Source organism: Dasypus novemcinctus, chromosome X (genome assembly GCF_030445035.2).
Source record: "Dasypus novemcinctus isolate mDasNov1 chromosome X, mDasNov1.1.hap2, whole genome shotgun sequence".
NCBI classification, from domain to species: Eukaryota; Metazoa; Chordata; class Mammalia; order Cingulata; family Dasypodidae; genus Dasypus; species Dasypus novemcinctus.
The window spans coordinates 31,512,372-31,538,526 of record NC_080704.1 but is presented as its reverse complement, the minus strand read 5'-3'; the positions used below and the strand labels follow the sequence as shown (position 1 = coordinate 31,538,526).

Below are 26,155 nucleotides of genomic sequence, written 5' to 3'. Positions count from 1 at the left end.
GTAATTAAGACTTCATGGTATGGGTGTAGGGGTATACAAATAGACAAATAGGTCTGACTAGAGAATCCTGAAACAGACCCACTTATATACAGATCTTTGATTTTTAAGGGGAAAAAAAGACAATGGGAATAGGGCTTTTTAAAAATAAATGACGGAGTTTGAAGCACCAGATTCCTCGAGTCAAGGACATGGAACAGAGAGTCTGGAAGAAAGGGGGCAGGGGGTGGAATTTGTAGAACAGACTACTGGAAAGTAGGGAACTATACACAGAGAAAATTCCAGAAGTCAGCAGAGGATCCTGAATATTGATCAGTGCATGAGTGTGAGGACCCTATGTTAGGCCATGAAGAAAAACACATAAAAAGCTTAGGGTACACAGTGCCAGGAATAGTTCTTGCTCACACAAGCAGATTTAAAAGACCCTCAAGATCACAAGGCACTGAGTGAAGTACACATAAGATTGTTTCCCCATCAGGGAATAATTAGTCTTAGACTGAGAATTGCTCTCATCCAGACTCACAAATATTAAGGGAAAGACCCCCAAAGATCAAACCATAACCAAGTAATTTACTGCATCCCACAACAAAGCTCAAGAATATTTATAGGGATAGAAAAATATTCTGTGCCCAATCAGGTAAAATGGACAATGTTTCCCAAACCAATAAAAAAGTACCAGGAATCCAAAGAAGCAGTAAAATGTAATCTGTGATGACCTAGAGCTGACATAGATGTTAGAGTTAGTAGACAAAGACATTACCAAAGTTATTAAAATTGAAAATATAATGTATGAGATATGAAAAATATGTTGTGTGGTATTAGCAGCAGAGTAGACATTTCAGAAGAAAATATTGGTGAACATGAAGACATAACAGTCTTCATCCATAATGAAAAAAGAGAAATGAGAAATAAAATTAAGTAAATGGAATAGCCTACCCCAATCATGAAGGTGGAGTGCAAAGCTCCTGAGCTCCATCCTCTCACAGAAGCTTTGAATAACCAGCAAGCACTGGCAGAAACAACTTTTCCAAAACTTCAGAAAGCAGCTAAAGGATTGTAGTAACAGGCAAGCACCAAATCAAGAACAAAAATCTTAGAAATGGTAGGATTTCATGGTTCCCTGACTGGCCCCTTCCTTATACTCTCACCAGCCCAGAGGAGCTGGCCTGAGCTCTGCGTGTGGGTTCCTGATTCCAGTTCTAGAGAGAGTAGAGTAACCCTCATGCATATAAAAAGGAACAGGTTTGCCTGGGCCAATCTGTCTGGTGGCAGCCAGAGGAACTGAACCAGGACACTCATTTCAAGCTTGCAGTCCCAGCTCTTGCCCATATGCAAGAGGCAGCTCACAGACCTCTCTTATAGAACACTAGGGGAAAGCTCTTAAATTGTGGCTGTCTGAGGCAAGAGATTGCTGGCTATGGGCCCTAGTGTAAAGTGCCTGGGACCATAGGAAAACTGGTTCCTAAGGAAAAGGGACATTCCTATCAGTGTAAATAGGGGAATTTCCAGGGCCGCAGTGCACATGCCCAAGATAAGACACATGCACATCAATGATATAATTTCTTCCATTGCTAGAGGCCACTGTAGGTACTGAAGTCAGGGAGAAGGAAAAAGAGGCATAATATGGAGGCATCTTCAGGACTTGGAATTGTGTGAATGACATTGCAACAACAGATACAGGCCATTGTATATCCTGCCATACCTATAGAATTGAGTGGGAAAGAGTGTAAACTATAATGTAAACTATAATCCATGCAGTGTAGCAGTGCTCCAAAATGTACTCATCAAATGCAGTGAATGCACCACACCAATGAAAGAAGTTGTTAATGTGGGGAAAAGTGGGAGATGTGGGGAGTGGGGCATATGGGAATCCCTTATTTTTTTTATGTAACATTTTATATAATCTAAGTATCTTTTAAAAATATATTTAAAAAAGACACGTGCAGGAAGTGGCTGTGGCTCAATCAGTTGGGCTCCTGTCTACCATTTGGGATGCCCTGGGTTTGCATCCTGGGGCCTCCTTGTGAAGGCAGGCTTGTCCGCACGCTGTAGAGAGCCACCAGCCAGGGCGCCATGGAGTGCCGCCCGGCCCACAAGCCCCGGGGAGTGCCAACTCAGCAAGGTGACGCAACAAAAAGGGAGACAAGCAAAAAACACAGAAGAGCATGCGGCGAATGGACACAAAGAGCAGACAACAAGCAAGCCACAAAGGGGGAGGAGGGATAAATAAAAAATAAAGAAATACAGACAGAGAAGAATGCACAGTGAATGGACACAGAGAGCAGACAGCAAGCAAAAAAGAAAAAAGTCACAAAGGAAGGGGATTAAAAAAAAAAAGACAAGTGCCCAGGAAGGACCACTTAAGGCCTTACATTTTGGCCTCAAGCTGTTCTCTAAATTCATTGTATGGATAAGTTCTGAAGGCAAGAATTTGCACAAGTCAATTTGCAAAGATTGGGGCAGGCACTTTATTCTTTTTGTTGTGGTTGTGGCCAGCTCCTGGCATTCAAGGAAGCTGTCATAACACTAGTTGGATGCAATCTTAAAGAACAGACTTTAAAGAATTTAGACTCAGAGTCTAAATTCCAAGGTGTCAATTCTCCCCAAATGATCTCTAAATTCAACAAAATCTCCATAAAAGTTCAGCGAGAGTTTGCACAACTCAATAGCCTGACTGTAAAATTCACGTGGAAATGCAGTGACCCAGAATAGTCAAAATGCAGTACCTCCAGAAGGTATGATCCAGCAGTCCTGTTACTAGGAATATATTCAGAAGAACTGAAAGCAAGGATGCAAACTGACATTTGCACACAGATATTCATAGAGCATTATTCATAATTGCTAAAATATGAAACTAGCTCAAGTGTCCATCAACATGAATGGATAAACAAAATGTGGTATATATATACAATGAAATACTATTCAGCTGTAAGAAGAAATAAAATAAGGATGCATATGGCAACATGGATAAACCTTGAGAATATTACATTGAGTGAAACAAGTCAGACACAAAAGGGTAAATATTATATGGTCTTAATAATATGAACTAAATATTATGAGTGAACTCATGGAGGTAAACTCTATTATAGAGTATAGGTTACTAGGAGAATGTAGGTTTGTTGAGAAATAAAAACCACAACCTTGCAAAATATCTAACGAGCCACTCCTGACCCCACTTTTGTAAATCAGCCTGTGCCCTATGAGAACATGGCCTGGCAAGAGAATATCAAATGAATGACTCCTGCCCCCTGCTTTTGTAATCTAACAAACCACTCCTGCCCCCTCTGCTTCTGTAAATCAGCCCACAAAAGCATGACCTTGCACCTGCCTTCTGCTTCTGTAACCCTGCTTGCAAAATTTCACCTAGCAATGCATTAGCCAATGAGCAAAAGTCATGCTGATCCCACCTAAAATCCTATATAAACCTATGAAAACTGAAAAACGGGGCTCAAAATTTTGAGATTGACTCTCCTCTGGGCCTGCCCATAATAAATCTGTTCCTTCACCTCTCAGAGTGCCATTTGGGTTACTCTGCCATTCAGAACTCCTGGCCTTGCTGCAACATTTGCTTCCCTGACCAGGAAACCAAACTGAGCATGCCCTTTGAACCTCTGGTTTGGGATTGGTGGGCGTGGTTGGCGGAGATCTCCACACACGAATGCAGCAGTGCCACCTGTCCCCTTAATGGGGTCGCCTTTGAGGAAAGGATCACTGTGGGCCACATTCTCCGGCCTGGCCTGACTCAGTGGAGAGGTGGATTGAACAAAGTAAGAAGACACTGGAAAGGTAAGACCCTGGAGTTCTGAGTCCCAGTCAGGCCTGTCTCTGGATGGAAGGGGAGACTGATCACCTCTTAAAATCTTGAGATTTGAGATTCCAGGATAGGGCAGTCCCTTGGGTGGGACTGTGTAACCTCTGAGTGACTGAGTGAATGAGTGCAGACTGCAGAGGCTTGCCTCTGCTGATCCAGTCTGTGGCTCCATGGCCTGCGCTACAGAGTCTGAGTGGCCTGCAACCTGCACTCCACAGCTATGTCATAGGGCATAAGGGCTAATCCGGACTCCACCTGGGCACCTCAGCTAAAATGAACCTAAGGTCTTGCAAGAGACGCGGACAGGTGGGCATCTGAGTAGCCTTGTGAGAGGCTCCCCTGCTTTGTTTGTCCTGCAACACCAGTGCTGGGATGGGATGATCATAATCCAAACTCACAGTCTTAGGTTATATGTGAAGGGACTCTGTAACCTCTGAGTGGTTGAGTGAATGAATGGGGACTGCAGAGGCTTGCCTCTACTGATCCAGTCTGTGGCTCCATGGCCTGTGCTACGGAGTCCGAGTGGACCCCAACCTGCACTCTGTGGCTATATCATATGGCATAATGGCTAATCTGGACTCTACATGGATGCCTTAGCTAAGACAAGCCTAAATTCTCACGAGAGAAATGGTCAGGCAGGCATCTGAGTGGTCTCATGAGAGGCAGCACTCCTTTGTCCTGTGACACTGGTTCAGAGACGGAATCATCACAATCCAAACTCACAGTCTTAGATTGTATGTTAAAAAACTTCAAGAAAGGCTTTTCAGGGATTATGGTGTCCGTATGTCCCCCGGAACTCTCCGGACCTTGTGTGAGTTGGAGCAGCCCATGTTTGGTGTTGACTCACCCTCAGAAGAAACCCTAGATGTAACCAAGGTTTGTGCAGTTTGGAGTGTAGTCACTGGGACCCCCGGCCACCCTGATCAGTTTCCCTATGTCGACTCCTTGTTAGTAATCACCCAAATCCTGCCCCTTGGGTCCGATTCTGTGTTGGAAGAAAGGGTCAGAGTAGGTCGAACCTTGAAAACCTATTATTCTACAAGGGCCTCCAGAGGAAAACACTTTACCCCCACTGTTATGTTCCAGCTGTTCCAGGGCATCTCCCTGCCCTGGAGCCTCCACAAGCAGATCTCCCAGAGACTCCTCCACCTTCAATCTCCCTGGGCCCATCAGCCACTCCCCCGAGGGGGATCCTGAGACCCCTTTAGCGAGAAGACTTCAGTCCGCACAGCTTGTGCTTTGGATGCCCCTCCAGAAAACACAGAGTCCAGCCCAAATTGGTGCAGACTGGGCAGTCCAACCCTGGAGGCCAATCCTGTTTTAGCAGCCTTTCACAATTATAGATTTCTTAAACTGGAAGCACCACACCCCTTCATATTCAGAAAAGCCTCAGGCTCTTATTGACCTCATGGAGTCCATTTTCCAAACTCACCGCCCCACTTGGGATGATTACTGCCAACTCCTCCTAATCCTGTTCAGTACGGAAGGGAGATACCAAATCCTCATGGAAGCCAGAAAGTGGTTGTGAGAACAAGCCCCTGCAGGTGTCTTGGAGCCAGAGAAAGGGCCCGAGAGGCAGCACCAGAAGCTCAACTGGCCTGGGACTTTAACACAGATCAGAGACGGGCTGCCCTTCAGCGGTATCGAGAAGCCCTTCTCAGAGGGGTACAGAAAGGAGCAAAGTGACCCACAAACATGTCCAAAACAGCCTCTGTCACTCAAAAACCTGAAGAACCTCTGGGAGTTTTCTATGAGTGACTCTGCAAGGCCTTCAGTATCTACACCCCCTTTGACCCTGAGGTCCCAGAAAGCCAGAGGATGGTCAATGCAGCTTTCATCACCCAGGTTGCACCAGACATCAGATGGAAACTTCAGAAGCTAGATGGGTTCTCAGGGATGAACATGTCCCAGCTCCTTGAAGTCACAAATAAAGTATTCATCAATCGGGACAAAACTGCTGAAAGGGAAGCGAAAAAGCAAATGAAACAGCAGGTCTCCCTGTTAACAATAGCCTTAGGGAATAGAGACCCAACTAATCGAGGAGGGCCACCCCGAAAGGGGAGAATACCTGCAAGACAGTGCCCCTGGCATGAGATCAATGTGCCTACTGTAAAGAAACTGGACACTGGAAGAACGAATGTCCGCAAAAAGGCTGGACTAACAAGGGAAATGCTCCCAGAGGACAATACCGGCCTGAACCCCAAGACCACCTGATTGAGCTAACAGAACTCAACTCCAAATAGGGGTGACCAGGCTCCCTAGAACTCAGCCTGCATGAGCCCACAGTCGAAGTAAACATTGGGGACCAACCAATGACTTTCATGGTAGATACTGCGGCTGAATATTTAGTAGTAACCACACCAGTTGCCCCCTTTAGCGGAAAGACAGATAACACTGTAGGGGCAACTGGAAATCAGTCTAGCCAGTGGCCTTTCTGCCGGTCCAGAACCTGCCAGTTGGGTGGCCATGAATTAACCCATGAATTTCTGTATCTACCTGAATGCCCAGTTCCCCTGCTGGGCAGGGACCTTCTAACTAAACTGGGAGCCCAGATCACCTTTAGATCTGAGGGGTCAACAAGTTTAAACCTCAGGACCAGCCTCACCCTCCTTGTCACCCTTCCCCAGAGCAAGGGGTGGAGACTGCATGAAGAAGGAACTTCAAGTCAAAATCTGGAGAGGCTATTAGAACTGGACCCTGAGGTCTGGGCTGAAAGAAATTCACCAGGAATGGCCCAGAACCATGCCCCTCTCATCATAGACCTGGGGCCACCCTGGTCCAACAAAGCAATACCTGATCCCCCGTGAGGCGCAATTGGGCATTGTCGAACACGTAAACCAACTAAGAGAAGAAGGGATCTTAATCGAATGCCAGTCATCCTGGAACACTCTGCTGCTGCCAGTGAAGAAACCTAATGGGATGGGATATCAACCTGTCCAAGACTTGCAGGCCGTCAACAATGCCACACTCACCCTGCATCCGGTAGTTCCTAACCCATACACCTTAATGGGGCAATTACCACCTGGGGCCACCTGGTTTACATGTCTGGACTTAAAGGACCTTTTTTCTGCCTGCAGGTAGCTCCCCAGAGCCAGTGTCTATTTTCTTTTTGAATGGGAGAATCCCAGGACTCAACAAAAGACTCAATTAACTTGGACTTGACCCCCACAAGGCTTCAAAAACTTTTCCACCCTTTTGGGAGAAGCCCTGGTGGTGGATCTGGCTTCCTACCCACAGGAAAACTTAAATTATACTCTCCTTCAGTATGTAAATGACCTCTTGCTGGCTAGCAAGACAGAAGAAAATTGCCAAGAGGAAACTTGGGCCCTTCTACAACTTCTAACACAAACTGGCTATAAAGTGTCTTGGAAAAAGGCTCAGATTTGCCAGCAACAAGTTAGGTATCTAGGGCTAATCACCTCAAAAGGGCACTGAACACAGACTGGAATGAAAGAAGGTAATTTGCACTATCCCAACACCTACCACTAAAAGAAAGCTCCGTGAATTTCTGGGGGTGGCAGGATTCTGTCGCCTCTGGATCCCTGGTTTTACAGCTATGGCTAAACCCCTTTACGAAGTCCTCACAGGCCCCGAAAAAGAACCCTTTGTCTGGAGTTTAACCCAACAAAAACCCTTTGAAGAAATTAAAAAACAGCTCAGCCAGGCCCCTGCCCTAGGACTTCAGGATGTATCTCGGGACTTTAACCTGTTTGTGTTCGAGAAAAACAAGGTGGCCCTAGGAGTCCTCCCTCAAACAGTCAGCCCTTGGCAGAGACCTATTGCCTATCTATCAAAACAGTTAGATCCTGTCGCTGCCGGTGGCCTCCCTGCCTGAGAGCTTTAGCAGCAACAGTAGCCCTTGTCAAAGAAGCTGACAAGCTCACTCTTGGGCAAGCCATTCATGTCATGGTGCTGCAGGCCATCACTGCTTTAATGAACTCATACGGTCACCGTTGACTATCCAACCCAGGCATATTCATTACCAAGGCCTGCTTTGTAAAAACCCCAGGACAACAGTAGAAACCGTGTGCACCCTGAATCCTGCCACTTTCCTGCTGACCAAAAGAGAAGCTCCTGAACACGACTGCACAGAAGTAACAGAAGTGTCTGCCAGTTGCTCCAACCTCCAGGACAGGCCACTCCTTGCCCAGACCAAACCCTATTCACAGACGGCAGCAGTTTTATCAGAGATGGAGAGAGGCTTGCTGGATATGCAGTCACCACGGCTGAACAAGTAGTAGAAGCAGCTGCCCTACCTAAAGGGTGGTCTGCACAGCGAGCAGAACTCTGGTTGCTAATTTGGACCCTACAACTGGCCACTGGGCAAACAGTAAACATTTACACCGACTCTAAGTATGCATTCGCTACTGTACATATCCTTAGAGCAATTTATAAGGAGAGAGAACACCTAAACTGCAGGAGGAAAGGAAATGAAAAATAACAAAGAAATCCTTCAACTACTGAAAGCAGTCTGGAAGCCAAGCAAGGTTGCTATCATCCGCTGTCGGGTCATCAGAAGAGAATGGATGCAGTTACTAGAGGAAATGCACTAGCTGAGGAAATGGCTAAGAGGCAGCCAAGAAAGCCCTTAAACTGAAAGCCCTACCACCGGTGCCTCACTTGCCCCTTTTAGGGCAACACATTGAAAAACTAAACTCTACCGAGGAGGAACAGGAGTAGGCAAAGAGAGAAGGAGGGCACCAGACCCCAGAGGGAACCTGGCTACTCCTGGATGGCTGTGTCTTCATCCCAAAAGGGGCCGCCTACACCCTGGTTCAACAATACTACCAGCTCAGCCACCTAGGAAAAACTGCTTTAGGAGCCCTGCTCAAAAAATATTGCTGCATTGCCTGGATGATCTCACTCTGCACCACCGTTAGCAGCCGTTGCCAAATCTGCGCTAAAAACAACCCTCCCAAGGTCCCCAGGTCCCAGCCAGCATCCAGCACATAGGAACTGCCCCTTTTGAAGACTTAAAAATGAACTTCACAGATGTAAAACCAAGTTGAGGATATAAATACTTACTAGTAATAATGTGCACCTTCTTGGGCTGGGTCGAAGCCTTCCCCACCCACACTGATAAAGCAAGAGAATTAACTAAAGCATTGTTCTGAGAAATAGTTCCCCAGATGGAATACCCTTGTCCATAGGCAGTGATAGTGGTCCAGCTTTCATAGCAGCCATCGTCCAAGAGCTAGCAAAAATGTTAGGAATTAAGTGGAAGCTGTACACAACATATAGGCGCCAGAGCTCAGGGAAAGTAAAACACATGAATCAAACCCTCAAAACCACCCTAGCCAAGTTCTGTCAGGAAACTGGCCTCCCATGGGTAGATCTGTTCCCATTAGCCCTCCTCAGAGTCAGATGCACCCCTGGGCCCTCAGACTATTCACCTTTTAAAATTCTGTGTTCATGACCACCCCCAATTATTCAAACCTTCAAGGGAAATCTCAGGCTCCTAGGAAAGACTGGCTAGGATTCTACCCTCCAGCAGTTGGGAAAAACACTGACCCAAATACACAAAACTGTCCTGTCTTGGGATCCCATCCCACTAGGCCACCCAGTACACCCACACTTACTCAGAGACCTAGTTTGGGTAAAAGACTTGAGGAAGGAGCCCCGCCAGCCCACCTGGATGGGCTCACATACTATTATCCTTGTAATCCACTGCTCTCAAAGTTTCAGGTATTACCCCTTGGATTCATCATACTAGAGTTAAAAGGGCACACTCCAACTAAACAAGATGACTAGACAACTCACCCTGTACCTGACTGTCCCTTGAAAATCCGAATTGCCCAGAGCCACCAAGAATCAACATCACGTGACTAGATGCACTCCTGTTCCCTGGTTCCTACTCCTCTTCAGACTGCTCAGCTTACTGTTAGGGACTGGACTAGCAGCTACAACTCCCAGAGACTGCAGTGTAGTTGGAAGGATACTAATCTAATAATGTACTTGTGTCTTATAGGATGCTTTGCTACCTTAAGTTGTTTTTCTTCACTTGGCTTGGGGCTACTGCCAACTCTTACCCCCGCTGTACTGGGTGCTACAAGGCCCTCATATCCATCACTGTACAGAGGCTAAAACAGCTCAAGGGACAATGGTCCCCTGTCCCTGCCTTTAATTATTACACCTATGTGCCAGCAAGATGTTATGATATCTGAACTGTAACCCTATGTTCAGAAAACTGGCAAAAGTTCTGGACAAGAGCAATGAAACACTGGGGTGACTGAAAAACCTGGGGTAACCCAAGGGAGACTGTATGCTGGACCTGTCTCCCACGAGTAGGCATGTCCGATAGGGGAGGGGTGCAGGACCAAGCCCAGGAAAAAGTCTTAGAACAGGTCGGTACCAAATTCTTCTGGCTAGCCGAAGTCCCCAAATATCAGTGGGTAAACCTCACAGGACTCCACCAACTTACTCAGTTCATAGCTCCTGTTTGGCAGGTGGAGCTGCTAGTGAGCAACGCTTATACCCTCCTCCTTAACACTCACCAAGATGCCAACATCTGTTAGTTGTGCCTGCCCCTCTCAAGGAAAACCTTTATAGGCACCCCATCTCCTCTGGGGTGGACCCCCATCTAAACCTTAACTAAAATTAAAAATGAAATTACCTCTATTGGCACCATGGCCCTCAAAGTCCGGCTAGTTCTCTCAGGAGGCAATAAAAGCAACATAACCTGCAATCTGGGCAAAAACTGTGTTCTAACTTCAGAATCAGTTGAGACCATCCCTGCAAACCTATGTATTGCCAGTAATACCCTAGCAAACAACCTGACCCAGTGTAGCCTCCCAGGATTGTTCTTCCTATGTGGAAACACTGTGTATAGATGCATAGAAGCCAATTGGATAGGGAGTTATAGCATGGTGTTCATAGCACCAGAAGTATCAGTATACACTGAAGATGAGCTAGAACAAGCCCTAAGCCTGCACCAAGAAAGGGCCAGATGAGCTTTGCTTGCCACCGCCCTTATAGGAGCAGTTATAGTCACAGGAGTAGGAACTGGACTGGGAGGATTAGGTTCTTCCTTGAACTTTAATTAAAAACTCTCCTGAGAACTAAATGAGGGTGTAGAACAAGTTGCTGACTCCCTAGTCTCCCTCCAGAGCCAAGTCAACTCACTAGCTGCAGTAGCCCTGCAAAACAGGAGAGCCCTAGATCTATTGACAACAGAAAAAGGAGGAATATGTGCGGCCACCCCTCGGGCTGAAGTGTGGTTTGCTGGCCTGGCGGGGGGCGGCGGCCGCGGTAGGCCTATTCCAAACCGCTGCCCCCATAATAGGGTGGTTGGTCGGGCCCACCGCCACCCCTGAAGGAAGCTCGGCATGGGCGCAGAGTGCCCTCGGGTCTCCCCTTCTCGGCAGCCATGCTTCCGCGGCCGCCCCTCCTCCCGGATAGCGCCACACGATGCCTGATGCCTTATGAGGCAACACCCTTCTTCTTTCTCCCTGCGCAGGCGCAGGGTGGAAAATTCCAGTCTGCCCTTCACCCCCCCCCCCCCCCACAGCAGCAACAGCCAGGCGTGGGCGGGAAACTCAAGTCTGCCCTCTACCCCAGCAACAGCAGCCACCAATCCCTAAACCCTGCCACTTCCCCCAGCAACAGCAACAGCCAATCCCTAACCACCACCCCTCCCCCTTCCAGTACCTCCCACTGACCTTTCTCCGGCAACCAATCAGAACAGGGCATGGCTTCGACCAATCAGCCTTCCCCAGCCCCTATAAAACTGTTGCCTCTCCCTCAATAAAGTTGGACTTGTGTGTTTACCTTGTCTCCGCGGTAGTTCTTCTGCTGTGCGCCCTCCAGTCCTGAGAGCCCCTGACAAGGGCCTGGCCTCCCTTGTCCCCAGTTCGTCGCCGGCTTCTCCAGGCGACCCCCTCGTCGCCGGCTTCGCCGGGTGACCCCATCAGCCGAACCGCGCAACCCCTGTGAGACCGACCCCTCGTCTGCTGCCGGACCGACCCCTCATCCCAAGTGGGACTGACCCCTCGTCCGCAGCCAGACCCCACCTCTACCGACCGAGCAAGCTGCTGCAAATATGCATCTTCCTCAGGGGAAGAATGCTGTTATTATGTCAACCAATCAAGAATAGTTTAAACCAAAGTAAAAGAGCTGAGAGACTGGATTCAGAAAAGAAAAAGGGAACTAGAGGAGGCATGGAGCTGGAATCTTGGACAATGGTCCTCTTGGCTCCTGCCCCAGCAAGTCCCCTGATCACTTTACTCATGTTAGTCACATTTGGCCCCTGCATAATCAATGCCCTTATCAAGTTCATTGAAACAACAGTAACCCAGAGAGCAACAGCAAGAGTTCTGGCCCTAAGAGATATAAGCTACTTAGCACAAGTGATGCCCTATAAAACATTTTAAGGATGTCAAAGGGGGGAATTATTGAGAAATAAAAAGCATAACCTTGCAAAATATGTAATGAGCCATTCCTGACCCCGTTTCTGTGAGAACATGGCCTCGCAAGAGAATATCAAATGAACGACTCCTGCCCCCCGCCTCTGTAATCTAACAAACCACTCTTGCCCCCCGTTTCAGTAAATCAGCCCAGAAAAAGCATGGCCTTGCACCTGCCTTCTGCTTCTGTAACCTGGCTTGCAAAATTTTGCTTAGCAACACATTAGCCAATGAGCAAAAGTCATGCTGATCCCACATAAAATCCTGTATAAACCTATGAAAACTGAAAAACAGGGCTCAGAATTTGGAGACTGACTCTCCTCTGGGCCCGTGCATAATAAATCTGTTCCTCTGCCTCTCTGAGTGCTGTTTGGGTTACTCTGCCATTCGGAACTCCTGGCTTTGCTGCAACAGGTTGAGAATGGAAGCTAATGTTTAATGTATGTAGAATTTTAAGTAAGGTTTATTGTAAAAGTGTGTAAATGAATAGAGTTGATGGTAAAGCATATTACAGTGAGTATAACTGACACTGCTGATTTATAAATGTGATTGTGCCTGAGGGATAGTCTGTGGATGTAAGTGTCAATTGAAAGGAAGCTAGAGAATAATCTAGGGAATGTATAATAGTGATTTTCATGGAATGAAGACTGTGGTTAACAGTATAAATATAAGAATATTCTTCTTTTACAAAGAATTAAGGATATGGTGATACATGGGAAAATTACAACTAATGTAGCCTAAGGATGATAATTAACAGTAATATTGTAATATTTTTGCAGCAATGGCAAAGATATTATATCAATTCCAAGGGGCAAAAATTGGGGGTATAAAGGGTTATGGGATTTTTCCTTTTGGAGCAATGAAAGCATTCTAAAATTGACTGAAGTGGTGACAGCACAACTCTCATGAAAATAAGAGCAATTGAGTGTTCACATTGAATGGCTTGTACAAAGGATGGGACTGTATAACGCAAGAAATCTAGTGGTGGAAGATGGGCTGTGGGTAACAGAACAAATATGAGAACATTTTCTCATAAACTATAACAAATGTATGATTCTAATACAGGGTATTAATAATTGGGTGGGGTGGGGGGAAATTCTGTGGTATAGTTAGTAGTAATATTTTGAGGATGCTTTTTCATAGTTTAAAACAAATGTTTCACAATAATGCAAGGAGTTGGTGGTGGGGTGATGTATGGGAGACCTGTATGATGATATGCCTGTTTGTTTTGTAAGTTTACATCTTTTACTACACACTTATTGTTTATGTATGACTGATATACTCCAATGAAATTTTATTTTATTTTTTAAAGATTTTTATTTATTTATTTATTTCTCTCCCCTCCCCCCATTGTCTGTTCTCTGTGTCTATTTGCTGCGTCTTCTTTGTCCACTTCTGTTGTTGTCAGCTGCACAGGAATCTGTGTTTCTTTTTGTTGCATCATCTTGCTGTGTCAGCTCTCCGTGTGTGTCGCACCATTCCTGGGCAGGCTGCACTTTCTTTTGTGCTGGGCGGCTCTCCTTACGGGGTGCACTCCTTGCACGTGGGGCTCACCTATGCAGGGACACCCCTGTGTGGCACGGCACTCCTTGCGCGCATCTGCACTGTGCATGGGCCAGCTGCACATGGGTCAAGGAGGCCCGGGGTTTGAACTGCGGACCTCCCATGTGGTAGATGGACACCCTAAGCACTGGGCCAAGTCGGCTGCCTCAGTGAAATTTTAGATTAAAAAAATACCAAAAAGGAACAGCCAAAATGGCTTTGAAAAAGAAAAGCAAAATTGGAGAAATGATACTATTTGATTTAAAGACTAATTAGAGCAACTGAAAATGGGAGGATTGCATCCAGCATCCAGGTGGAATCTGAGCCTCCTCTTGACATAGAGGTGCAATGGACACAACCAATCCAATGTCCACATAGAAGAGGTGGCATTGGATTGGGAAAAGTGGACATAATGGACAAAGGGTATGGGGAAAGGCAGGAAGAGATGAGAGGTGGAGGCGTCTTCGGGACATGGAGCTGCCCTGGATGGTGCTTCAGAGGTAATCACCGGACATTGTAAATCCTCACAGGGCCCACTTGATGGAATAGAGGAGAGTATGGGCCATGATGTGAACCAATGTATATGAGGTGCAGAGGTGCCCAAAGATGTACTTACCAAATCCAATGGATGTGTCATGATGATGGGAACGAGTGTTGTTGGGGGGGGGGAGAGGGGGGGTGGGGGGTGGGGTTGAATGGGACCTCACATATATATTTTTAATGTAATATTATTACAAAGTCAATAAAAAATAAAAAAATAAAAAAAAAAATAAAGACTAATTAGAAAACTAATCAGTAAAGTGTGGCATTTGTGTAGAGATAGACAAATAAATCAATTGAATATAATAAATAGACTGGCAATGGACCCTAATATATATGGGTAACTGATTGTCATAGAGGTAGTTCAATGAAGAAAAGATAATCTCCAACAAAAGATACCGGAGCAATTGGAAATCCATATACATTTTAAAAAAACTTTGACCATATATTAAATTAACTAAAAATGAATTACACACATAAATGTAAAATCCCAAACTATAAAACTTCTAGAAGAAACTGAAGCAGGCTAGATAGGAAATCAACAGACAGATCCAGAACCTGGCAAGAAGTCCATGCATCATTTGGTACTCCCAAGATGGTTGCTGAAAGACCCTCACAAGATTCTGCCATTCGAAACAAGTTTCCTTCGGAAGCCAGGAGAAGCCCCGGTGTTCTCCAGAGGCCTTATCATTGGACCCTCCTGGGGACTGATGGGTGGGGTAATCAATCAAAACAGCAAACAGCTGGAACTCTTCTTGTGCCATTAGCAAAGGGGCAGAATGATTAATAGTTTAAAAAGCAAGCACAAAGGCCTTTTGCCCTCTCTTGCCTTCGCCCTGCCCCAGTGCCTGTTTGTACCTTATTCTGGCTTCTTTGCCCCTGCCTGGAACAATATACAAGTAAATCTGGGAATTTATAATTTATAATTGGGAACTGCAATCTGTAAATTGGCCCACTTTATCACTCTTCAGCCCCTTCCTCTCTGCCTGGGACCTAAGATCTGTTATTTCCTACCATTTCTCTTCTCACCATTCCTTAATAAATTACTGGCCTAACTAACCCAGAAAACTATTGAAATTCTTTTCTGCACCATAGTCAAGAACCTAGACAAAATCCCATTACAAAATCATAAAAGAAAAACTGTAATCCTGGACTAGGCAATGATTTCTTAGCTACAACTCCAAAAGGACAATCCATAAAAGGGCAAATTGAAAAATTGGACTTCTGCTCTTCAAAGGATAATAAGAGAATGACAAAACAAAACATAGAATGAGAGTAATGTTTGCAAAACATATATCTGATAAAGGACTTGTATCCAGCATTTACAGAGAACTCTCAAAACTCAGTAATAAAAAAACAAACATCCCAATATAAATGGACAGAAGATTTGAACAGATGATTCACCAAAGAAGGGATATGAATGGCAGAGAAGCACATGAAAAAAAATGTTCAACATCATTAATCATTAGGGAAATGCAAATTAAAATTCCAATGAGATGCAACTACACACCTATTAGAAAAGCTACAACTAAAAAAACTGGCCACACCAAACCTTACCAAGGGTGTGAAAAAGCTCTCATACATTGCTGGTGGTGATGCAAAATTGGTATACCCTTTTTGGGAAACAGCTTGGTAATCTTAAAAATTTAAACATATATATACCATATGACCAGCCCAGGTATTTGCCTAAGGGAAATGAAAGTCTATGACAACTTAAGGATGTGTTTTCAGGAAATTTCATAGCAGCTTCATTTTTCATAGTAAAAAAAATGGAACTAAGCCAAATTCATCAACAAATGAACAGATAAACTGTGGTATATCTAAACAATAGAATATTATTCAGCAATAAACTATTAATACACGATATAATATGGATGAATTTCTAAATAATTATTTTGTGTGAAAAATGCCAAACAAAAAGGAGGGCATACTGTATGATTTCATTTATTTAAAATTCTAGGAAATTAAAATGATCATATAGCAACAAAAAGAAGATAAGTGGTTGCCTATGGATAGAAAGGGATGAGAAAGAGAAGGATTATGAGGAAACTTTCAGAGGTGATAGACATGTTCTTTATATTAGTTGTGATGATGGCTACATGGATGCATACATGTGTCAAAATTTACCAAATTGTACACTTTAAATATAGTGTATTGTATGGAAATTATCCCTCAATAAATCCATTACAAAATTCTAGAACAAGCCAACCTAATCTAAAATTGCAAGTGTGTTTGCCTCTCTGTGCAGGGACAGTTGTGATAAGATGGTCTGCCAGTATTAGCTAGGAAAGGCATGATTAATCTTTGTGAGATGGTGGAATTGTACTGTACCTTGATAGGGGATGGGTTACACTGTATGCATTTGTACATTTAGGTTATGTGCATATAATCTATGAATATTATATAATAATGATAATATGAGTAAGATGAAGAAGACAAGAATAAAAAGGAGAAGAGAAAGGGAAGGAAGGTTTGGTGGGGAGAATAATGCAAATATGGTATCAAACTAGAACAAAAGGAACTTTAAGGAAACATGAATACCCAATAAGCTTTGTATTGGTAATGTTTAACTAGCCATTTTATTTAATCCATTGATATATAAATAAGTAAAATAGTATTTATTCCTTTTTAACTTTGTAGATACCAAATATCTGGGTAATTTGACATTTCTTTTCCCTTTTCAATAGCTTTTACCGTATTGTATATGTATTCTTCAAGTGATCTTTCTGTCTTAGACATTTTAGTACTTATCTTGCTCATTTATGTAGGACTAGTTCTTAATATTTGTTGGTCATAATTAACCAAATCCCAAAGCTCACAGTAACAAAAAGAACAAGGTAACGGTGCTTTGTAATTAAGGCTAAATAAGTTCTAGAAGAACAACTTTTTGAAGCCAGAACTCTTACAAAATAATTATGTAGGTAGTTTAACCATGCACAGTGTTACTAATAAACCCTCATTATTACCATAATGTAAGCACACTACTGTATAATTACCATAAATTATAAGCATATTCAATCAGTTATTTTAAACAAAAGAGAATAATTAACCTACAACAAATAAACACATTTAGGTGAACTAAAGTAGTTACAGGGCATACACCCCAGAGAGTAAGCGATAATGTGTGAGAAATTAGCAACCTAAACTGGTATTTACAGAAATAAACTGTGCACAGTTTTTAATCTGTACATTGCGTAGGCCTTGTTTAGAAGGATTGGTTTTCTGACTATTCATCTCATAGGTAGGTGGTACTTTTGCTCAAAATGGGCTACTCTTTGAGATTGGTCACCATTTTAATCCCTGTGTTTTACCTACGCACTTGATATAGTCATTCTCGTGCAGACTGTGCTTTGATATTCACATGGATTTTATAATCACAAACCAGTTCTTAAGATCTCACTAGTTATTTAGGCAAGTAACTTTTGAAACAGGTATCCTTACCCCTTCTCTGATACTTCTTCCATCCCTAAACTCCATATCTAATCGATGGCCCTCCACTCATTAGCCACAACCCAATGCTTTATGGTCACTTCTTCCATGACACTGGTTCATGCCCTGACATTTACCACATCCTCACTCTCGGCCCCATCCCTTAAGCCCCAAAGAAGTACTGACCCTCTTTCCAAATCTGTTGCTACATGTTAGACTCTGGAATGATATGAGACTTTTGACAATATAGAATTAGTTTTAATGGACAAATACTCCCCTCGACTTAACAACCATCATCATTTTTGTGTTAATTTTTTTCTACCTGTGAGTCTCAGCATACTGCTTACAAATTAGGGACAAGCATTAGCATTGTCTTCTTCATGAGTTTTTAGGTCTGAGATCAGGAATAATAGAGGAAACACAGGCTTCAAACATTGTCAAACTAATAGCACTCTGGTGAATGCCCGAAAGCCTATTTTTTCATGGTCTACTTATGTCTGATTTTTTAGGGTCCATCCCTAAGTATGGGTTAATGCTGATACAACATCTGAAAGGCATTTAACAATATCCATAGATTTCTGAGTGAGAAAATTTTTCTCAAAGAATCACAATATACCCTAATTCTAGCTTCCAAGGGTTCCATAAAGATATCAAGTGCACCTGCATAAAAATGATTGAATAAAACTGTACCTATTATTGAAGTTGGTCCCTGCTCTTTGGTGATAGAAACAATCTGTGATGTGATCCAAAACTCTAACCCTACCAGCACAAGAGTTCTGATTGCTGTGGGGCCAGCAAATTAATCCTACTGCTGATGAAATCCAGGGAGAAGATATTTCCCATTCCATCAGGCACTATAAGAGTTTAGGCAAACATGAGATGAAAGTAGTAATACTGCTGCCCACATATAGTCATAAATCACTGATGATACCTGCAGTTTCACACCGGGACTTAAAACTGCCTGCTTTCCCTCCCACCAAGAGTACATGTTTGAAATTGTGTAGTGCTGAAAATGAAGAAGAAAAAATTGAGAGGGTGGGTAGGACAAGAAAAGCCCATGAGAGAAAGTCAGGCAAATTCTTATCAGTTAAATACCTTTATTTCCCTCTGATATTCTTCAATACAATCCATTTTAAAAGCTGCACACAACTATTTTAAAGGATTATATAAGATAATCAATGCCAATTATGAGTAGGATAATTTTCTCTCTCTTTGTTTATTGTCCATGCTGCTTAAACAGAAGAAAGACTAAAAAAACCTAATAAGTAATTAGAGAAGGAGCTTGTTTAGTGATGTGGTTTAATATTCATGTATCTTCCTCAAAGTACATATGCAATAGTCTTACAGTTCTGACAAAAGTGTTTAAAGTCCAAAAACATGAACATAAACAAGTTATATATATGTATATATGTAAAAATGTAGTTTACTTTTATCGCTATTTAACCTCAGTGAGTTTGATGTTTTGTTAAAATAATGTATAGGGCGCTACAAGTAGGCAAATTAAAATGGCTTACTCATTTTGATAAATAATTGATATAAATATCTTTCTTTGACTTCCACTCCTTACCGTATTGATTATCCCACATTTTAATGATGTATCTCAAGGAATTTAACTGAGATGAAGACATTTTAATTGGTGATACTGCTAAATTTTATCATAAAGCAAAATAGGATGGAAAGAAAATATTAAAGTGTCTCTTCTTACACTTTTAAAAGGCTATTAATAGCATTTCAACTAGGAATGGGAGAAATAGATATATGTGGTTACTCTCAAGAACTGTGAAGGGCCTTCGGTTTTACCCTTCTTGCAAGCTAACAAGTTAGCCTGTGTCAGTTTCATGGATACTGGGAGAAGACATGAGGCTCTTGGGTAAGATACAAAGAATTTTATTACTCACAGTAATAGCAGTAGCCAGAGTTATCAGCATTTTCTTGCACAGGTTCCTTAAGTCCCAATTCCCACAGGGTGATGTGAAGAGAGCAGGTGACGCCAGCATGCGCCTTGAGTTGCTTTACAGGAGAGGAGCGCTGAGTTTAGGAAACATGAATCTCATATAATGGTCAGTAAGCATGCCTGTCCCCTCCTAAGGAGGAAAGCATTATACTCATCATCCAAGGCTGTTTGCTGCCCATGGAGAAACTATCTCTGAACAGTTACATATTCTCTTTCATAGTTAACATCATTGGTATAGCTGACTTTCTACTTCTTAGACCTAAACTTTTGGAGAAGTAATCTGAATGGATTTACTGGGGGAAAAAACACCTTTACAAAAATGTATTGTCTCACCTAATCCATTTTCTTAACTTCCTTAAGAATAGAATATATTTGGGAGAAAAGAAACAGTAGGACAGCAGTTAAAATTCACACAAACAAACAATTTTAGGTATTGCATGTTTAAATGACAAGTTCCTTATTCCAGCTGAGTTTTTTAATCATTAAAATGAAACATGGCACATTGAAAGAAATTGTCAAGAAAGTGAAAGACAACCTACAGAATGAGAGAAAATATCTTCAAACCATATATCAGATAAAAGTTTAATATCCAGAATATATAAAGAACTTTAACAATGCAACAACAAAAAGATAAACAACACAATGGCCAAAGGACTTGAATAGACATTTCTCCAAAGAAGATATACAGTTAATAAATATATGAAATGATGCTCAACATTATTAGACATTAGGGAAATGGAAGTCAAAACCACAGTGAGATAACTCTTCACAATCACAAAGATGGCTATTTTTTTTTTAAGGAAAATAATAATGTTGGAGAGGATGTGGAGAATTGGAATTCTGGTGCATTATTCATGGAAATGTAAAATGGGGCAGCCACTGTGGAAAACAATATGGCAGTTCCTCTAAAAGTTAAATATAAAATTAACCTAGGACCTCATGCCAAAAAACAGTATCTGCAACTGTAAACAAGCAAAACAGTACCATCCATCTGCCCCATGGTATCTAAGCCCCCTCTCAATCAGAAACAGAGTGGGCATCACCATCTCCAAATCCTCAAGATTGGGGAATGAACAAACATAAGGGGTGGATGCAATTACGGACCAATGTAGACTTACTATAATTCTAGTAACAGAAAAACTTGTAATGTTGATATAAAGACAGTGGTCACCAAAGGTTCTGAGGGGAGGCAGAGGGAAGAATAGGTGTAACATGGGACATTTTGGGGACATTGGAATTATCCTGCATGATAATGCAATGATGGATACAGGCCATTATACATTTTGTCAAAATCTATAAAATTCTGTGTTGCAAAGTGTAAACCATAATGCAAGTTATAGACCATGGTTAGTAGCAATGCTTCAATATGTGCTCATCAATTTTAACAAATGTACAACACTAATGAAAGATGCTGTTAATGTGGGAAAGTGTCGGAGGGGGAGGGGTGGGGTACATGGGAATCCCTTTATTTTCGATGTAACATTTATGTAATCTAAAGCTTCTTTAAAAATCAAGAAAAAATAAGAATAAATGAAATATGGTCCCTTCTTTTTTTATTTTGTATATAGAACGAAAATATTCTGTGAAAGTATGTACTGCATTCCTAACATTTTAAAAAATTGTAGAATCAAAAAAAGAATAGATAGTGGCAATATTACAATATGAGTTTATCAATTGTAACAAATGTACCACACTGATGAAGAATGTTGTTAATGTGGGAAAGTGTGGGAGGGGGAGGGAGTGGGGCATTTGGGAATCCCCTACATTTTTAATGTAGCATTTATGCAATGTAAGTATCTTTTTTAAAATTTAATAAAAAAGAATAGATTTTAAAAAAAGATATAAAGACCAGATAGGTGAATATAATGCAAGCTGTAGGCTTGGGAAAATTGTTCCTTCTATTTCCTACATTTTATATACACTTTGCCATTAGTATGTGGCAGCTAGATGTTCTTGATTATCTTGACCTTGAGGTCCTATGTTCCTAAATGGCATAATTATAAGCATTCATTCTTTTCTCCAATGAAACATATTTTATAGTCTCTAATATCCGATGACTAAAGAATCAGTGAGTTATAATAATAAATTAATCCTTACCAGTTGTCTAATGGGAATAGATTCTGGTTACAGGGGGATTTTTGAAACATTAAATATAAAATTAGATTTAAAGGATTAAAGGTCTATAGGTTAGCATTCTAAGCACTGTGGTAATCTCCTTACAAAAACCTGAGGATTGGTCATCATTAATTTAGAATTCAAAAGAAAATGCCTATACTTGCATTTTTGAATGTGCCGGTGACTTTAACAGATGAAATATCTGTCACCGAAGATGGGAGGGGGTCTTTTGGAGCAAATCATCTTCAAATCAACTCACATCACAGATACACATGAAACTGCTAAAAAATCTTCTGGTTATTATATCACTTATCAGAATGTGTTGAAGCTATGTTTCAAAACCAAATATAGTCATATTAAAACTGCCTGTAAAATAGTCCAAAACATATCAGCTCTGCCTCTAAAAATTCATGAGAGTATTAAAAATAAAAACACTGAATATGCCATGTTAAGTTGAAGTTCCCTTATGATTAAGTTCTGTTTCTTGCTTCAAGTTTGTAAACATGCCAATAATTACTGCACTACATCAAAAAAAATCTTTCTTATGAACTGACCATGGTGACAAGAATACAAAAGTCCACATTTTAAAGAATACGAATTTGAATTTCTCCTTAACACTGACATAAAAACAGGCAGTGACTAGAGTTGCATCAATCCTTCTTAACTGTCTCAAAAATATGTGCACTGTTACAATAAAAACAGTTCACCAGCTGTTTATGTAAAAATTATTTGACGAAAAACAAGCATGGCCATATGGCACTCTAGCTCTGCTGTGGGAGCATGAAAAATAATTTTGTAGGCTGTAGTACATAATGGTCATGCTAAGTAGGGAGTCAACTATTGCAGGCATATTACATTAATAGTTAATCTGCCCTTTTATCCTTTAAGTACTTAACATTCCTTAGCAGCTTGTAGTTTGGAAGCAAACTAACAGCTAACTGATTAATACTTAAAATTTTGGGAATGACAAAACATTTGATATACTGTGGACATAAACAATATTCATTCCCTAATTAGAGATATTCTTTAAATAATAAGTTATTTGGATGATATGAATGGAATAGGGCAGCTGGTTCTTGTTTCTAACTAGAGGTTCCAAACATATGAATATATTGAAGATACTATACCATTTATTTAGAAGTAAAAAATTAGAAGAGGTCCTTCATCAGAAAACCAAATCAACATGCATACTAGCATTCCTGGAGTCTTAAAAATTGTGCCTTATGCATCTTTATAATCTTTCTGATATCTATTGCTGTGTCTTGCATGTAGTAAGAATGTAATAAACATTTGCTGATGAAAATCCTCTTAGAAAAGCAAAATGAATTTTAAATGCCACTGGCAAACCCACTAGCCAATTTACTTAGAATTTCTGGAATACAGCACAAATAACCTAGATCTATGTAGATATGCATTCGTGAAAGATGTTAATTAGGTTATGAAATTCCAATATTTAACACATTGATTTTACTCTTTAAATTGTTTACATATTGGGAGCTAGAGACAACATGATAAATACTGAATGGCCTAGTTCTCATTCAACAAATCTGAGCACTTGACTTAAGATCCTTTCAAAGAATGTGGAAACCAAAATGAAGAAGAAGGCCAAGTTAGAATCCAGTCTCTCCTGTTCACATGCTTTGGTCAATACTCTGACAAAAAGATGTTCATTGACATGTGGCTCTGTCCTTAATAGCTTCAAAATGTCAATTGAATTTCATGGTGACATTATTAACTGAGAAAGAACCCACAGAAGAGACAGTACTGTATAAAAAGTTTGCAGACATGCCAATGATTTATAAAATGCTTATTCCCTATGGTTTTTATGGTTTATTTGGTTCATGAATGCCCAGGTTAAATTCATGCTCTGCGTGTGATTCTTCCCCCATACCAATTCCATGGCAAAGATGTAAATCTTTTATTTCAGAGATTCAGAGTTCCATGCTAAAGGATTTCAGACTAGTAAAGAATTCCCTGGGCGGCAGACTTGGCCCAGTGGTTGGTGCGTCCACCTAACACATGGGAGGTCCGCGGTTAAACCCTGGGCCTCCTTGACCCGTGTGCAGCTGGCCCATGTGCAGTGCTGATGCGCACAAGGAGTGCCCTGCCGCGCAGGGGTGTCCCCCGTGTAGGGGAGCCCCACGCGCAAGGTGTGCGCCCCGTAAGGAGAGCCACTCAGTGCGAAAGAAAGTGCAGCCTGCCCAGGAATGGACCCACCCACACGGAAAGCTGACACAACAAGATGATGCAACAAAAAGAAACACAGATTCCCGTGTCGCTGACAACAACAGAAGTTGACAAAGAAGACGCAGCGAATAGACACAGAACAGACAACCGGGGTGGGGGAGGGGGGAAGGGGAGAGAAATAAATAAAATTATTAAAAAAAAAAAGAATTCCCTGTTTACAAATGATAAACACAGTTAAGTGTGTTCTTGACTGTCACAACGGACATTGGAAGAAGTCTACAACCTCTGGTATGGATACATAGCTGGTATGAGTTCATGGAATTTAACAGTGATCATATACTATGGAAGTAACTTGAAAGACACCATCAAGAAACAAAGTATTTAAGTTGATGTAGACAAAAAGTCAGTGCCCACTGCCTAATCTTTGAAAGAGGGGCCAATTAAATATTAGGTTCACAGCAGTATCAAAATCTCAATCAGTGACATTTGAATGGAGCAAGATATAACATTATTATCCCTCTAAGATATTAACGTTTAAGAAAGATTAAGTGTTTATTCGGTTGTGTTCATTTCATGTTACTCAAAATCTATTGAGAGATAATTTTCCAGGCCTGCACATCTTTTTACTGATTTTTACTATGGCACATAAGTAGAGTAACTGATTTTAACTTTAAATTATGTTTTTAGACAACAAGGAAGACTACTGCTCATTTTTTTTACTATGAGAAGTAGTATTTTAGTCCAAGTAAAATGTAAGATTTTATATATACATATATAATCTTTAGGATTTCAAAAGCACACGCAAAATTTGAGAAGGCAATAGTAAGAATACAGAGAGATATGCTCACCCATAATGACACAAAATAGGTATTGTGAGCTCATCGAGGCTGTTAAACATGGTAACTGGTGAACAAAAAATCAACTGGTCTTAAGCAATAAGAATAAATTTGGAAATCTGGCAGCAATCATTGCCGCAGCCACCATGCATGAAGCAAAAGAAGCAGAATCAGCTGTCACTGGCGCCGCCACCACCAGAGACCCCGCCGCCAGAGGGAGCGAGATGAGACTGGAGAGAAGGATGACACGAATCCCACAGGACCACCCAGCCTTCTGGGGCCTCCGCCTATGGCCAAAGGAAAGCCTGGCAACCCCAAGGCAGCTCTTCACAGAGATCCTCCAGGATCAAGAGGGGTCAATGATTCCACCACTGCTGAGTCTCCCACCTCCTCCATGAGGTAGGGGCCCAATTTGGGGAGGCCTAGGTCCCAGGTCTGGTCGATATGGTCATGGTTGGTGGGAAGCCAATGCTGAATCTCTTGCTCTGTGGCCAGGCCATGGAGATCTCTCCAGAAGAGTCTTTCACCAAGAGCAGAGAAACTCTCGAAGTTTCAAAAGCAGGTCTCTTATCAAGAACTCCTGCTGGCCTAAGGATGGACCTCCAAGTTACAGAAGACAAATCCGACCACCTTGTCTGCTGAAACTTTGCCAAAAAGAGCATTGTCGATATGAGGACTTCTCTGCCTTTTACCACACAGGCGTCAATGGACCAACTCTGTGAGACTGTGCCTTCCCATCCAAGCAGGAAGGAGCCTTCTATGAGCCTGCAGCCATGTATTTCCTGGCGGCCCTGTGATGGCTCCTCTGAGGCTCTGCCACCCAATGCCCTCAGCCAGTGACATGTCCACCCTCATCCACCACCTCCCCATTTGGTCTTCAGAATTGTGTTTCATCACTGGTGCACAGCGTGCACTCTCTCTTCTGAACCAACCTCAAAGACTTGCCTTCAGGACCCCAACTTTGCTCCCTTCAGCTGCCTCCTGGATGCTCTTCCCTTTAGCCAAATACCTGCTGAACAGGAGACCTCATTGGTGCATCTGCCCACTCATTCCCCAGTATTGTCCTTGACCCCTGAGAGCCCTGGAGCAGTTTCCTACCATCCCTTTCTTCTACTTGCTGGTTCTAAGGCCTTTTTACGTGATACCTCTTTCCTGCAATGTTGTCAGCTGCTTTGTGAAACCAGGTTGTACAAAGGTAACTCCCTGAAAGGCCACTCTCCCTGCTTTTTTTTCCCACTTTAAAAAAACACTTTATTTTTATTTTAAAAATACTTAGTTTACATAAATGTTACATAAAAAATATGGGGGATACCCATATGTCCCTCTCTCCCACATTTCCCCA

At 42.2% G+C, this 26,155-nt stretch overlaps 1 pseudogene; it reads left to right on the top strand.

The window, feature by feature from the left end:
* Positions 1–7,364: 7,364 nt before the first annotated feature.
* Positions 7,365–25,535, top strand: LOC101436431 (proline-rich protein 3-like; annotated as a pseudogene).
* The last annotated feature ends 620 nt before the right edge of the window (positions 25,536–26,155 follow it).